General features: G+C 35.2%; 1 protein-coding gene across 1 annotated transcript in view; it reads right to left on the reverse strand.

The window, feature by feature from the left end:
- The window catches only part of EPHA6 (EPH receptor A6), a 1,252,883-nt gene that overhangs the window by 580,745 nt on the left and 654,361 nt on the right, over positions 1-17,777 (reverse strand). The window lies entirely within an intron of this gene.

A 17,777-nucleotide genomic window follows, 5' to 3' on the forward strand; every position in this document is an offset into this window, starting at 1 on the left:
GTAGGCAACTCTCTAAGATTTTAAGACTTAGCAAAAGATACATATTTTTGCTAAGTCTTATATTCTTAGATAGAGTGTCATTATAGAAGAAGTTCCTCAACTAACTGTACTGACTGTTCACAATCAAATCACAAGTCTATTATACATATATACACACATGCATAATTGTATGTACATAAGTATATGCACATATATGTTTATATATATATATATATTCTAAGTATACCCATTATTCTGATTATAGTTTTTATATTAGGTAGTATATTATTTTTTGAAGGGGGAATTGAGAATTTAATAAATGTACCTCTCAAAGTATTCTCAAAAAGAACTCACTCATTCATCAAGATCAGGCTTAGTTATCTACCAGTCATGAATATACATTCAATAAAGAAAGAAATAATCACACATCCTATTTATATAAGAGTTTAAAATTTAGAACAAGCTAATATTAGACTGTTGTAGTCTGACTGAACTAAATATTGACAGACACAAAATGATGAATGAAAAAAAATTCAACTACTTTTAAAATAAAAAATAAAATGGCAAATAATTATTTGGAAAATCCAGAAAGGTCAATCACAAAATAAGATTTTCCAGAAGGGAGATATTCTATTTTTCTGAACTATTTTGGTGGCAGACGAAATTATTCATTCTGTGGATATTTTGTTGCATTTCCAAAGTGACACTATTTAATTTATCATCTAAAATTTTAAGTACTAAACAATATATTGATATCTCCATTACAGTGAAGTACCTCACATATGGTAGATGACATGAAACCATTGACCTGAAGCTAGAGTAAAGGGCTTATGTTTGTTACTTTCTCTTTTAGCAATACTTGCTATTTCAAGTAACTTTCTGGGCATCTCTATTATTCATAACATTTATTTTATTTCTATTTTCCACATCTATAAACTTACTAGAGTTTATTTTTATTATATATGTCAGGCAGTTTAGAGCATTTCATTTTAAAGTGGTTGTTTTTATATCTGGCAGACACTTTAAGGAACAGTGATACTACCTAGTTTATTGTGTGTGTGCAAATAAAATGGACATAAAAAACACCACTGTATTCTTATAAAGCTAATGAAGTATCACTCAGAATGGAAAAGCACTGAATAGAATAAAACACAGCTTTCTGCTTCCATGTCCTGAGATTTATTATCTACAAAGTATCATATTTCTGAAAAATACTGAGACTATATTACCTCCTGCAAGAATATCTTGATGGATTTGCACTCTAACATCTTTGCACCTTATTTTCTTTGCATCATCCTAGCAAATTATTTAGTGATCCTTTTTTTATTAATTTATTTTAATTTATCAACAATCACTTCCATAAGCTTTTGAGTTTTAAACTTCCCCCCCCACCTCCCTCCCCTAGATGGCACGCAATCTAATATCGGCTATACATATGTATTCCTATTAAACATATTTTCACATTAGTGATGTTGTAAGTAAGAATTAGAACTAATACGAGGAACCACCAGAAAGAGGAAACAAAACACAACAGGAGAAAAAAAATAGCAAATAGTATGCTTTGCTCTGCATTCAAACTTCATAGTTCTTTCTTTGGTGGTGGATAGCACTTTGCATCATGAGGCTTTTGGAGATGTCTTAGATCTTTGTATTGCTGAGAGGGGTTAAGTCTATCAAAGTCAGTCATCACTCAGTGTGACTGTTACAACGTTCTCCTGTACAAATGTGTACAACGTTCTCCTGGTTCTGCTCACTTCTCTCAGCATTGAACCATACAAGTCTTTTCAAGTTTATCTGAAGCCTGCCTGTTCATCATTTCTTATAGCACAATAGTATTCCATTACATTCATATATCACATTCACAATTATGATTAATATCTGTGTCTTTCTCTCCATCCATTCCCCCCTTTATGCTTTTCTTTCTCCTTTCTCCTTTTCCCTCCTCACTAATGTTTTGCTTTTGACCACCGATTCCCTCAGTCCCACCTCCTTTCTATTAGGCCCCCTCCCTTTTCTTTCCCCTTTTCCCTCCTATTTCCTATAGGGCATGTTAGATTTTTATACCTAATTGATTATGTTATTCCCTTCTTAAGCCAAATCTGATGAGAGTAAAGTTCAAACAATGCTCATCTCCCTCCCTTCTTTCCCTCTGCTGTAATAGGTTTTTGTGCCTTTTCCTGTGATGTAATTTACCCTTGTCTGACACCTCCTTTCCTTTTCTCTCAGTACATTTTCTCAGTTAGATCAGATTAATTCACTTACTTGGATCCATTTAACCCACTTGATTAGATTTTTTTTTCCGTCATTACATCAAAGTCAATTTATACCCACTAACAATATAGTTCTCAGGAGTTACAAGTGTCATCTTCCCTTGCAGGGATGTAAAGAGTTTGCCCTTATTAATAACATGTTTTTTTCTTTCTGTCCTGTTTTCCTTTTAATGTCTTTCTTAAGTCTTGTATTTGAAGATCAAATTTTCTGTTGAGCTCTGGTCTTTTTATCAGGAAGGTATGGAAGTCCCCTATTTCATTGAATATCCAACTCCTTCCCTGAAAGATCATGCTCATTTTCACTGGGGAGTTGATCCTTGGTTGTAATCCAAGCTCCTTTGCCTTACAGAATATCATATTCCACCCCCTACAGTCTTTTAATGTAGAAGTTGCAAGGTCTTGTGTAATCTTGACTGTGGTTCCATGATATTTAAATTGTTTCTTTCTGGCTGCTTGCAGTATTTTCTCTTTGACCTGGTAATGTTGGAATTTGGCTACTATATTCCTTGGTGTTTTCAATTTGGGATCTCTTTCAGGTGGTGATGGGTGGATTCTTTCTATGGTTATTTTACCCTCTGGTTCTAGGCCCTCAGGGCAGTTTTCCTTTATGATTTCCTGAAAGATACTATCCAGGTTCTTTTTTTCATTGTGATTTTCAGGTAGACCAATAATTTTTAAATTGTCTCTCCCGGATCAATTTTCCAGGTCAATTGTTTTATCTATGAGATATTTTACATTTTCATCTATTTTTTCATTCTTTTGTTTTTGTTTGACTGATTCTTGCTCTCTCATAGAGTCATTAGCTTCCATTTGCTCAATTCCAATTTTTAATAAATTGTTTCCTTTTATTAGATGTTGTACCTCCTTCCCCATTTGGTCAATTTTATTTTTTAGAGACTTGTTTTCTTCAGTGTACTTTTTTCCCAGTTGGCCAAATGTAATTTTTAGGGACTTGTGTTTTTCAGTGTACTTTTTTCCAGTTGGCCAATTCTATTTTATAAGGACTTGTTTTCTACAGATAATCTTTGTCCTTCCTTTTCCAAGATATTGACTCTCCCTTGCATACCTCTCATTTCTTTTCCCATTTTTCTTCTACCTCTCTCATTTGACTTTTAAAATCCTTCTTGAGCTCTTCTAAGAAGGCTTTTTGGACTTCAGACCAGGTCATATTCCCTTTTGAGGTTCCAGATGTTGGTTTGTTGACAATGTTGTCCTCTTCAGAATTTCTGCCTTGATCTTCACTCTCCCCATAATAAGAATCTATCATACATTTCTTTTTGCTCATGGTGTTTGTTTATTTCCTGGCCTCTAAGGAGATTGGACTCTGCTGCTGGGGAGCAGAGGGCAGTGACCCAGGCTTCTTGTGTTGGGAGCCTAGGGCCTGGTTGATGTCTTTGTGTGCTGGGGCCTCCAATGTGGGCAGTTGGAGGCTGTAGAATTCTGGCAGCTTATCTGGTGTTGGGCTGAAAATAGCAATACTGGAATGGAACTCTAGGGATAAGATTGGGTAGTGTGGCTCCTGGAGATTTCTTGCTCACCTAGGCCTTTCCTTCCTTTTGCTTTCTTCAGCTCCTTTCAGATGGATGTTGTAGAGTGTTTATCCACCTGCAGCCACTTGGAGCTCTACTTCCCTTAGTTTTGCTGAGGCACTGGGAGAGCCGGTTGCTGTAGAATGCTGGGGCACCTGATGGTTTTCTGTGCTGGTTTCCACTGGGTCCAGGTGTTGGTGTTTGCCTGCTCCACCACCTGGGCTTCAGGATCTCATACTAGTATGCTAAGGTGGGGCTTTCCACTAGCTTGCTGGGATGCCTCCTGTTCTATACCGCTCTCCTTCCCCCAGGGTAAGAGGGGCCTTTCCAGTTAATCCCTCAAGCCACCTGGGCTACTGGACTGCTGCACCCCATCTTTCTTCTGGTTCAACTGTTCCAGGGTTTTCCCTGGGGTGATTTTTTTGGGCTTTCAGGGGTTAATAATGGAGGGTAAGAGAGACTCGCCTCTTATTCTGCCATCTTGGCTTCTGGAAGCAGAAGTAAAGAGGGCAATGTTGTTACAATTATGTTGCCATATGTAAGATCTTTATAGCCATGAATTCATTGGTGTGTGCCTGATGCTGAAATAGTCTTCCTATCACTCAAGCACCAAAGGCACTGTACTCCCACTTCTTCCTAGGAGTCAAAGATGTTACCATCTAAATCCTATTCATAGAATTTTCCATTTCGGCCTCTGTTTAAAAAGTGTTTCCCATCTGCATTCCAAATCACACTTGTTAAATGATATTTATGAGAATGGTTTATTATCATCCTTAGCTGCTCTATTTATGTATTCTAGGACCAAACCTCAGAGTATTTCCTCCAAGAGGTAAAACAAGTGTGATTTTCAATGTGAGGCCTTTCTTGACTGAGCTAAGAATGAGGAAAATTTGGATCAGGTCCTACCTTTACTCTTTCTAGCTGTGTGACCTTAGATGTCATTTTTTCCCAACTCTGAGACATTTTCCGTTGTCTGAAAAATGAAATAATATTATTTCATGAGACTCTTTGTAAAGCTCAGATTTGAAAGCCTTAAAGTGGTATATGAATGTCAGGTATTCAATTCAGTTAAAAAAACTTTTAATTAGTGTTTACTCTGTACAAGGTAATCAGTCAGGCAATCAAAAAACATTTATTATCAACTATGTTTTAGACAATGTGATGGCTAAAGAAAGGCAAAAATGTGATACTTTTTCTCAAGAAGCTAAAATTTTAATGGTAATAACATGTAAATAAATACATACAAGAAATGTAAATGGAAGACCATTTTATTTTTTTCTTTTTCTTTTTTACTAATTAATTTATTTTTAGTTTTCAACAATCACTTCCATAAACTTTTGAGTTTTAAATTTTTCTCTCCCCCTACCTCCCTCCCCAAGATGGTATGCAATCTGATATAGGCTGTACATATACATTCCTATTAAACATATTTTCACCTTAGTCATGTTGTAAGGAAGAATCAGAACCAATAGGAGGAACCACAAGAAAGTGGAAACAAAACAAAACAGAAGAGGAAAAAAAAGAGCAAATACTATGCTTTGATCTGCATTCAAACTCCATAGTTATTTCTCTGGATGTGGATAGCATTTTCCATCATAAGACTTTCAGAGATGTCTTAGATCCTTGCATTGCTGAGAGAAGCTAAGTCTATCCTTGTTTTATTGTATTTGTATCCATAGTGCTAAGCACAGTACTTTGCACATAAGAAGCACTACAGAACCTCAGAGCTATCAAGGATAAAGTACCTGAAAGTATAAAGTACTACAGCTACTTCAAGGGTTGGCTCTTAGATATTGAAGTGTGGGAAGACTGAATTAGGACCCCATCAACCTCCCTACTGCCATTCCTTTTACACAATTAGGCACACTAGCATCTAGAAAACATAACCATTGGTATTATATTCAACAAAGCAGCTCAATATTTTTGTTATGTCATTATTTCTCAGCCAATTTATTTCTGTCACATCCTACCCCTCCCCTCTCAAAATTAATCTTCTAGTAGCACACTTTGTTCATTTAGTGGTTGATATTGAAAGACAGAGTAATTGCTTCAAATGTCAGTCTTCATTACAACATAATATAGAAGTCTGGATGATATATAATAAGGCTGTGTCTGTGTGTAGAAATGGTATTGCTGGGTCAAACAGTATGCACAGTTTTAAAGCCCTTTGGGTATAATTCCAAGTGGCTCTCCAGAATGGTTGGATCAGTTCACAACTCCACCAATAATGCATTAGTGTTTCAATTTTCACACATCTTCTCCAACATATAATACTCTCAGATGTCAGAAGAGGAAAGAAGAGTGAAACAGGGAGGTAGGAGAATGCTGAAGACAAATCTCTTTTATAGTTTTTAAAGGTATTGATGGTGAAAGTCATGACAATGAATGCCAATATCCAAGTAAGTTTAGAATTTAATGTTTGGCTTTCCCAAAAACTCTTACTTGAATATCATTTAGTCTTAATGTTTTATTTATAGTTTCTTACCACCAAATCACTTATCCTTAATCTGATATCTTTTGTAGGTCTGTTTTAAAAGAAGCAGTAAATGTTTTTCAAAAGTTTGAGTAGGGAGACAAGATGGCAGAGGAGAGAAGCACTCAGCTAAGCTTTCCTAATATTCCCCTCCAAACAACTTTGAAATAATGCCTCAAATTGAATTCTGGAGAAGCAGAACCAACAAAAGGTCAGAGCAAGACATTCTTTCAGCCCAAGATAACATAGGTCAGAAAACAGCAATATCTGTGACATGGGGGAGGAGGCTGGCTCAGAGCTCAACTGGATGAAAGACCAGTGGTGGTTCTAAATGGTGGTGACAGAAGTAGCAACAGCTTCAGAAAATCTCAAGACAGAGACATTAAGGGGATATGTCAATTGGTACCATATTATAGGATACACCTGTGCTCGAACTGGATGCAGGATGAGATGCTTTTTGGGAACTTCATTGCCTTTACCCACTTCTGGGTCATAGTTTAAGGGGAGAGAGGAACATTTTCAGTCAAGAAGGAATGAAAGATCTGAAGGCAATATCACTTCTGGCCCAAAGGGATCAGGGATCCTGAGGCACAGTATTGATTGTAAACCCAAGGGATAAAGTGTACTTTTTGGGCAGAGACTAGAGTATAGATCAAAAGATTAGTGACCACACCTCTCCTCAGATCACAGCACTTTGGAAGCACCAAAAGCCTCCAAAACTTGAGAACTAGCTCTGAAAACAGCAATGCAAAAACAAAACAAAACAAAACAAAAAAAACAAACAACAAAAACAAAACCCTGACACTTGAGACAGATCTCTTAACCCCTGACTCTGAGAACAGAGACAAATATTAACATAAAGTTCCAAGTCAAGAAATAGGGAAGAAAATGAGCAGATAGCAACAACAACAACAAAAAAATAATCTGACTATAAAAACCTATTATGCTAACAGGGAAATTCATGATATAAACTCAGAAGCAGGCAATGAAGTCAAAACATTTACAAGCAAAGTATGTGAAACATACTTTTTTTGTGTAACCAAAAAAAAAATGTGAATCAGAGACTAGCACAACAGGAATTCCTAGAAAAGATAAAAAAAAATATTTTTTAAAATCAAATGAGTGGTAGAGTAAAAATAAGGTAAAAAAAGAAAAGCAAAGGAATAAAATTATGAAAGGAGAATTAATAGCTTGGTAAAAGAGGCATAAAAATAGTGAAAGAAAATAAAACCTTAAAAACCACAATTTGACAAATGGAAAGAGAGGTAAAAAAGCTCTCTGAAGAAAATAATTCCTTAAAAATAGCATTGGAATTAAGAGCTGTTTTTATGAAAAAATCAATAAAATGGATAAAATTTTGGTTAATTTAATTAAAAAAAGAAGAAAATCAAATTACCATTATAAAAAAATGAAAAGGGTTACTTCACCACTAATGAAGAGGAAATTAAAACAATAATTAAGAACTATTTTGCCCAATTGTTGCTAACAAATTTGACAATCAGTGAAATGGACGAATATTTACAAAAATATAAATTGTCCAGACTAACAGAAGAGGAAGTAAAATTCTTTAATAACCCCATCTCAGAAAAAGAAATTGAACAAGCCATCAATGAACTCCCTAGGAAAAAATCTCCAGGGTCAGATGGATTTACAAGCAAATTCTATCAAATATTTAAAGAACAATAAATTCCAATACTATATAGACTATTTGGGAAAATAGGTGAAGAAAGAGTCTTACCAAATTCTTTTTATGATACAAATATGATGCTAATACCTAAACCAGGAAGAGCCAAAACACATAAAGAAAATCATAAACCAATTTCCCTAATGAATATAGAGGCAAAAATTAAAAAATATTAGCAAAAAGGTTACAGCAACTTATCATGAGAATAATACACTGTGACCAGGTAAGATTTATACCAGGAATGCAAGGCTGGTTCAATATTAAGAAAACTATCAGCATAATTGATCATATCAACTCCAAAACTAACAGAAACCACATGATTATCTCAATAGACACAGAAAAAGCTTCTGACAAAACACAACAAACATTCCTATTAAATACACTAGAGAACATAGGAATAAATGGACTCTTTCTTAAACTGATAAATAGCATCTAGCTAAAACCTTCAGCAAGCATCATATGTAATAGGGATAAGCTAGAAGCATTTCCAATTAGATTGGGGATGAAACAAGGATGTTATCACCACTGTTGTTCAATATAGTACTAGAAATGTTAGCTTTAGCAATAAGAGAAGAAAAAGGAATTGAAGATATTAGAATAGGCAAAAAAGAAACAAAGCTATCATTCTTTGCAGATGACATGGTGATATACTTAGAGAATCCTGGAGAATCAAGAAAAAAATTGCTTGAAATAATAAACAACTTTAGTAAAGTTGTAGGATATAAAATAAATCCACATAAACCATTGGCATTTCTATATTACCAACAAAGCCCAACAGCAAGAGATAGAAAGAGAAATTCCATTTAAAGTTACTGTATGCATTATAAAATATTTAGTAGTCTACTTGCTGAAATAAACCTCAGGAAAGAGATCCCAAAATAAAAACTCCAAAGAACATTATAGTCAAATTTCAGAACTATCAGATCAAAGAAAAAATACTGCAAGTGGCCAGAAAGAAATCATTCAAATATAGGGGAGCCACAATTAGGATTACACAGGATTTAGTAGCTGTAACATTAAAGGTTTGGAGGTCATGGAACAAAGGAGCTAAGAGTACAACCAAGAATCACTTACCCAGCAAAATTAAGCATAAGACTTCAAGGAAAATCATCATTTAATGAAATAGAAGGTTTTCAAGCTATCATAAGAAGACCAGAATTAAACCAAAAATGTGATCTCCAATATCAAGATTCAGGAGAAGCATAAACAGGTAAAAAAGGAAAAGAAAACATAAGGGATTCAATAGGGCTAAGCTATTTACATCCCTACATGGGAAGATGATACTTGTAATACTTCAAAATTGTAATTCTAATAGTGTAGCTAAAAGGAATATGCATAGACAGAAGGTACAGGTGTGAGGTGAATTAGAGCGAATTACATAAAAATAATTAAGGGATAAGAAAGAGGAGTACACTGGCTGCAGAAGGAACAGAGAGGTAGAATGGGGTAAATTATTTCACATGAAGAGGTGCGAAAAACTTATTATAGTGGAAGCAAAGACTGAAGGCTGGGCAATGGGCATCATTTGAACCTTAGTCTCATCAGTATTGGTTCAAAGATGGAGTAATATACACAATCAGTTGAATATAGAAATCTACTCAACAGGACAATAAGAGGGGAGAAAATTAATTAAAGAGGGGGGAGGAAATTGAGGAAAAGGGGGAGACTGATAGGCAGGCAGGCAGATTGGAGGAAGGTGGTAGACCGAAGCAAAACACTGGTGAGGAGGGAAAGGTTGAAAGGAGAGTGAGGACAAGCAGGAGGAACAATAGGATGGAGGGAAATACAAAGTTAGTAATCTTAACTGTGAATGTGAATGGGATGAACTCTCCAATAAAACAGAAGTGGATAGCAGAGTGGATCAAAAATCAGAATCCTAGAATACATTGTTTATAAAAACATGCTTGAAGCAGAGAGACACACACAGAATAAAGATAAGGGGCTGGAGATGGATCTATTATGCTTCTGTTGAAGTATAAAAAATAGGGGTAGCAATCCTGATCTCATGCAAAGTAAAAGCAAAAATAGACCTAATTTAAAAAGATAAGGAGGGAAACTACATCTTTCTAAAAGATACCATAGGAGAGATCCTTTGGAAGATAAGGGAGGGATATCTAGAGGGGAGGGTAAGGGAATAGGTTTTAGGGGGTTATGCAAGGGTGTTTAGATTTATAGGAATGGGAGGATAGGGGAGGGATCCTTGGAGGGGAGATAGGCTAAGTAACAGGAAGGTAAGGTAGCAGGTAAAAGTAGAGGAGTCAGGACGGATAAGAAATAAGAGATATACACAAACATAAAAAAAAGATCAGGAGCAGAATTTGTTAGGGAAAGTATATGTCTATATATGCATATGTGTGTATGTATATATACACATATGTATATGTGTGTATATATATACATACATGCACATATATATGTATATATACACATGCATATACACCTACACACATATACACTTAATTGTAGTCTTCAGGGGTGGGGAAGAAGGGGGGGAAAAGAAAATAAAAAATGCACAGCATAGAACAAAAGAAAACTTACAAGGAAGCAAAGAAAAGATGGACAGTTCTCAACACAATGTGTAGTAGTTATACAGGCATTCTTGAAATGAAAATTTATCACTACATATTTTGAATCCTCACTTATATTCTGCTATGCATAGGACATGCTTTTATTTTTCTTGTCTTACTTTGTATTTAAGGCTCAATATTTAAGTTTCTGTATCTGTGTTTTGGTGTTTGAATCTAAAATAAAAAAATGAATAGAAAAACAAAGAAAGAAAATAAATAAATAACAAATACCATAGACAATGAGGCAATCAAATTAAGAAGAGCAAGGAATAGTTTACCTGTTAGAGCTATGGGGAGGGGAAGAACTAATAACCAAACAAGAGATAGAGAGCATTATGAAATGGAGAATAGATAATTTTTATCATATTAAATTGAAAAGCTTTTGTACAGACAAAACCAAATCAAGATTAGAAAGAAAGCAGAAAGGAGAGAAATGATCTTTACAGCAAATGTCTCTGATAAAGGCCTCATTTCTAAAATATATAGAGAACTGAGTCAAATTTATGAAATACAAGCCCTTCCCCATTTGACAAATCGCCAAAGGATATGGACAGGCAGTTTTCAGATGAAGAAACCAAAGCTATCTACAGGTATATGGAGAAGTAGTCTAAATTACTTTTGATTAGGGAAATGCAAATTAAAACAACTCTGGGGTACCACCTCACACAAATCAGAATGGCTAATATGACAAAAAGGAAAATGATAAATATTGGAGAGGATGTTGGAAAATTGGTACACTAATGCACTGTGGGTAGAGTTAAGAATTGATGCAACCATTCTGGAGAGCAATTTGGAATTATGCCCAAAGGGCAACCAAACTGTGCATACCCTTTGATGCCACTACTAGTTTATATTACAAAAGGATCATAAAAAAGGGAATAGGACCTACATGTGCAAAAACATATATGGCAGCCCTATTCATGGTAGCAAAATATGGGAAATTATGGGAATGCCAATCAATTGGGGAATGGCTGAAGAAGTTTCAGTATATGAATGTAATGGAATACTAATAAGCAGTAAGAAATGATGAACAGGCACATTTCAGATTATCCTGGAAAGACTCATGCAAACTGATGCATAGTGAAATGATCAGACCCAGGAAAACACCATACACAGTGTCAGCAACATCTTGTGATGATCAACTATGAATGACTCTGCTTTCCTCAACAATACAATAATTCAAAATAAATACAAAGGACTCAAAAAGAAAAATGCTATCCATATCCAGATAAAGAACTGACGGACTCTGAATGCAGATTGAAACATATTTTTTCACTTACTTTATTCTTTCCCATGTTTTTTATCTGTTTCTTCTTCCACAACTGTGATGAATAGGAAAATATGTTTTACATGATAGCATATGTATAAGCTAAATCAAACACGTCTACTATTTTCATAAGGGGAGAGGGGAGGGAGGGAGCAAGAGAGAGAGAAAAAACTGGAACTTAAAAATTTCACAAATTGAGAAGCAAGGAAAGGCATTCCCTGGACAAGGTATAGCATGGAAAAGGCACAAGGTATGAAAATGCAGGATAGGAAGTAGTGCAATTTGGTTAAAATACAAAAAAAGCAGCAATAAGACTGTTTCCAGTAATGGTGAGGACCTGAAAACTTTTGAGTAGAGACATGACTTGGCTAAATGTGTGGAAAATTGTCTTCCCAGAATTATGAAGGAGAGATTGGAGAAGGAAGGACAAGATGGGAAAAACATAGGAGGAGACTATTGCAATAGTGTAGGTGGGCAGTAAAGAGGGCCTGTATAGAAGTCAATGCAGTAAGAGTATGTACAGGAAAGAGTAGCTCTAAGAAATGGTTTAGCTGGTTTTCTTTCCAGCTTCCTTTCCTTATGATACAGTCTTTTATTTTATTTTTTTAAACTTCAGTTCTATGAAAAGTTCTCATTCTCTTTTCAATATAATTCATTTGAAGTTTATATCTCACCTTCCTTATTTTATGATCTTTTTTGTGCAGTTGTTTAAAAATGCCTTATTAATGACTAAATGAATGATAAAACAGGAATATAATTAAATATCATTGCACTTACAAGGAATTATATATATATGAAAAATTCCAAGAAAGATTTTTATGAAGTAATCCTGAGAGAGGTAAACAGAGCCAAAAGAATAGCATATGTAAGAAATCTAATAATATTTTTTTAAAAAAAAGAAGAAAAAGTAAAAAGTGAGTGGTTACAAAACTCTGACCAAACATTACGGTCAATGTTAGAACTATTGTCCAAGTTAAAGAATACAGTTTTCTTTTTTGGTAACATTTGATTAATTCTCAGGCCATGCACTTTTTAATAGTGAGGTTATTTGCATATTTGTTGGAAAATACCTAATGTTCCCAAATCAAAACATATCAATAATTTTTAATACCAGAGATGCTTTGTTTCATCTAATAGCGGCTTTTATTTTGTCAACTACAAGGCAACATCACGAGTTGTTTGTAGCATGGAATATTTGTTCATCTGTAGCGTAATGTTTTTCATGAACTTCTAATACTTTTCCCCCTTAAAGCCTATTTACTTTTAAACTTTTACTTTAGTCCCCTTTCTAAAATATAATATCTGAAATATCTTTCTGTCTGGCTTTTCCTTTTGAGTAAGGAAATCAAATTTTATCACTTTGTCATCAGTACTGGTCAAATATGTCTTGGGTTATTTCCTATGTCTTAATATAATTTAATTATACTTTTCCCCTAATACTGCAGATAACATGACTGTCATTAAAAAAAATGCAAGTAAAGTGGAAATTTCTTGTTGGATGAAAGGAGAACTAAAAAAAGGAAAAATGTATTTTCTAGGGTACTGAAAAATCAAATAATACTCATTAATTCAATTTGTCAGAGTTGAGCTGCATGGTCTTTGAGATAAGTCACGCCTATATATATATATATATATATATATATATATATATATATAGTTTATATGAAAGCACATTATATTTTAATGTGCAGCTAAATAGCAAAACCCAGGACACAAATGCTTGCTGAGTCCATGATCACAGGCAGCTTTTCTTGGCAACTTTCCCTCTTCCTGGTTACTGATTTAATCATCTGAAAAACATTCTAAAGCCCCATAAAAAACTCTCTAAGAAAATAAAAGAGATATGGGGACATTTATGAAATGTAACAGACCATTGCTTGATTCAAAACTTAAACATATCTTGAAAGAAATTAAAATTCCCCCATGAACACTTAAAAGGTATTTACAAATATGTTGAAGTAATTTGCCAGTTATCAGCAAATAGACATATTGTGTTTGTGTTGACACTTCTGTCCTCAACCCCAGTGGTTTCTCTATTTAAAGTGATTGTTTAGGTCTTTATCAGGGGTTATTAACATACTGAATCAGACAATTTAGCCTGGTAAAGTGAAAATATTATTGTCCATATTTATATTTGAATATGTTTGCAAACTGGAAACATATTTTATCTCATATGTCCTCTCAATACCTCCAAGAAGTAGGCGCTATTACTATGCCTGTTTTTTTTTAATGTTGTGAAAAACTAACTATATTTCCCTCCATCCTATACCATCCCCTGTTCATTCTATTTGCCCTTTTTACCCAGTCCCTCCTCAGAAGTGTTTGCTACTGATTACTCCTTCTGCTAATCCACCTCCCCTCTATCATTACCCACTCTGTTATTCCCTCCCCCCCATTTTCCTGTAGGGTAAGCTAGGTTTCCATACCCAATTGAGTGTGTATGTTATTCCCTCCTTAAGTGAAATCCAATGAGAATAAGACTCACTCATTCCCTCTTACCTTCCCCCACTTCCTCTCTAAAGGAAAAAATGTTTTCTTATCCATTTTATGTGAGATAATTTACCCCATTCTAACTCTCCCTTTCTTCTTTTCCCAGTATAATCATCTCTCACCCCTTAATTTTATTCTCCAGATATGACCCATTCATCTCCAACTCATGCTGTGCCCTCCATCTGTCTGTCTATCTATCTATCCATCCACTTAAGTCCAAGTCCCAGGACTTGGAAGAGGTCAAAAAGGATTTTGAGAAGCAAGTAAGAGAAGTAGAAGAAAAACTGAGGGTGATGCAAGAAAATCATGAAAAACAAGTCAACAGCTTGCTAAAGTAGACTCAAAAAAATACTGAAGAAAACAACACCTTAAAAATAGCCAAACCCAAGTGGCAAAAGAGGTCCAAAAAGCCAATGAGGAGAAGAATGCCCTAAAAAGCAAAATTGTTCAGATGGAAAAGGAACTCCAAAAGCTGACTTGAAGAAAATACCTCCTTAAAAATTAGAATAGAGCAATTGGAAGCTAGTGACTTTATGAGAAATCAAGACACTGGAAAACAAATCCAAAAGAATGAAAAATTAGAAAACAATGTGAAATATCTCATTGGAAAGACAACTGACCTGGAAAAGAAATTATCAAGGGAAACTGCCCTGATATATTAGAACCAGAGGGCAAAATAGAAATTGAAAGAATCAACTGATCTCCTCCTGAAAGAGATCCCCAAAGGAAAACTCCTAGGAATATTGTAGCCAAATTCAAGAGTTCCCAGGTCAAGGAGAAAATATTACAAGCAACCAAAAAGAAACAGTTCAAGTACTGTGGAAACACAATCAGGATAACACAAGATTTAGCAGCTTCTACATTAAGGGACTGCAGGGCATGGAATAAAATATTCCAGAGGGCAAAGGAGACAAGATTACAAACCAGAATCACCTACCCAGCAAAAATGAGCATAATCCTTCAGAGGAAAAATGGTTATTCAATGAAATAGAGGACTTTCAAGTATTGTTGATGAAAAGACCAGAACTGAGTAGAAAATTTCACTTTCAAATACAAGACTCAAGTGGAACACGAAGAGGTAAACAGGAAAGAGAAATCATAAGAGACTTATTAAAGTTGAACTGTTTACATTTGTGCATGGAAAGATGATATTCATAACTCATGAGACTTTTTTCAGTATTAGGGTAGTTGGAGGGAAAAAATTATATGTATATATATACATATATAAATATACATACATAGAGAGAGAGAGAGAGAGAGAGAGAGAGAGAGAGAGAGAGAGATGGCACAGGGTGAGTTGAAGATGAAGGGGTCATATCTGGAAAATAAAATTAAGGGTGAGAGAGAATTATACTAGGAAAAGGAGAAAGGGAGAGGTAGAACAGGGTAAATTATCTCACAAAAAAACAGAAAATAAAAGGCTCTTATAGTAGAGGGTAAACAGGGGAAGGTGAGAGAGAATGAGTGAACCTTATTCTCATAGGATTTGGCTTAAGGAAGGAATAACATACACACTCATTTGGGTATGGAAAGCTGTCTTACCATACAGGAAAATAGGGGGAGAAGGGGACAAGAGAGCAGGGGAATGATAGAGAGGAGGGCAAGAAAAGGAAAGTGGGTAGTCAGAAGCAAACACTTCTGAGGAGGGACAGGGTCAAAAGAAAGAACAGAATAAATGGGGTGGTGGGATAGGATGAGCGGAAATAGAGTTAGTTTCTCACAACATGACTACTATGAAAGTATCTTGCATAACTGCACATGTATAACCTATATTGAGTTGCTAGCCTTTTCAATGAGGGTGAGTGGGGAGGGAGGAAGAGAGAAAATTTGAAATCCAAAGTTTTAAAAACACATGTTTAAAAAAATATTTTCACATGCAACTGGGAAATAAGAAATACAGGAAATGGGGTACAGAAATCTATCCTGCCCTACAGGAAAGTAGAAGGGGAAGAGGATAAGAGAAGGGGGGGGATAGATAAAAGGGAGGGCAGACCAAGGGAAGGGATATTCAGAATGCATGCCATCTTGGGGTGGGGGGAGGGGTGAGGTGGGGTAAAAATTTCGATTGCAACATCTTGTGGAAGTAAATGTTGAAAACTAAAAATAAATAATTTTTTAAAAAGAAAATCCTCTACATCACTGAATATACGATTCTTTCGCCCTGAAAGATTATACTCAGTTTTGCTGGGTAGGTGATTCTTGGCCAAAATACTATCTGTTTTGACCTCTGAAATATTATATTCCAAGCCCTTTGGTTCCTTAATGTAGAAGCTGCTAAATCTTGTGTTATCCTGATTGTGTTTCCACAGTACTTGAATTGTTTCTTTCTGGCTGCTTGCAATATTTTCTCCTTGACCTGGGAACTCTTGAATTTGGCTACAATATTCCTAGGAGTTTTCCATTGGGGATCTTTTAGGATGTGATCAGTGGATTCTTTCCATTTCTATTTTACCCTCTGATTTTAGAATATCAGGACAGTTTTCCTTGACAATTTCTTGAAAGATGATTTCTATGTTCTTTTTTTGATCATGACTTTCAGGTAGTCTAATAATTTTAAAATTATCTCTCTTGGATCTATTGTCCAGGTCGGTTGTTTTTCTGATGAGATCTTTCACATTATTTTCTTCATTGAGCTTTTGGCCCTCCTTTTCCATTTGGCCAATTCTGCTTTTGTGCTTTTTGCATATCTTTTGCCATTTAGATTTGTCTATTTTTTAAAATTAATTTATTTTGACTTATCAACAATCACTTCCATAAACTTTTGAGTTTTAAATTTTTCTCCCCCTCCCTCACCACCTCCCTTCTCAAGATGGCACACAAACTGATATAGGCTATACATATACATTCCTATTAAACATTTTCACATTAGTGATGTCGTAAGTAAGAATTAGAACTAATATGAGGAACCACCAGAAAGAAGAAACTAAACACAACAGAAGAAAAAAAAAACAAATAGTATGCTTCGATCTGCATTCAAACTCCATAATTCTTTCTTCGGATGTGGATTTTCCATCATGAGGCCTTTGGAGATATCTTCATTCTTTGTATTCCTGAGAGGGGTTAAGTCTATCAATATTAGTCATCGCACAATGTGGCTGTTACTGTGTACAATGTTCTCCTGGTTCTGCTCACTTCATTCAGCATCAGACCATACAAGTCTTTCCAGGTTTTTCTGAAGTCAGCCTGTTCATCATTTCTTATAGCACAATAGTATTCCATTACATTCATATACCACAACTTGTTTAGTCACTCCCCAATTGATGGGCATCCTCTCAATTTCCAATTCTTTGCCACCACAAAAAGAGGTGCTATAAATATTTTTGTACATGTGGGCCCTTTTCCCATTTGTATGACCTCTTTGGGATATAACCCTAGAAGTGCTATTGCTGGGTTAAAGGGTATGCACATTTTTGTAGCCCTTTGGGCATAGTTCCAAATTGCTCTCCAAAATGGTTGGATCATTTCACAACTCCACCAACAATGCATTAGTGTTCCAATTTTCCCACATCTTCTCCAAC

This window comes from Vombatus ursinus, unplaced genomic scaffold (assembly GCF_900497805.2).
Source record: "Vombatus ursinus unplaced genomic scaffold, bare-nosed wombat genome assembly UNPS02014814.1, whole genome shotgun sequence".
Lineage (NCBI taxonomy): Eukaryota > Metazoa > Chordata > Mammalia > Diprotodontia > Vombatidae > Vombatus > Vombatus ursinus.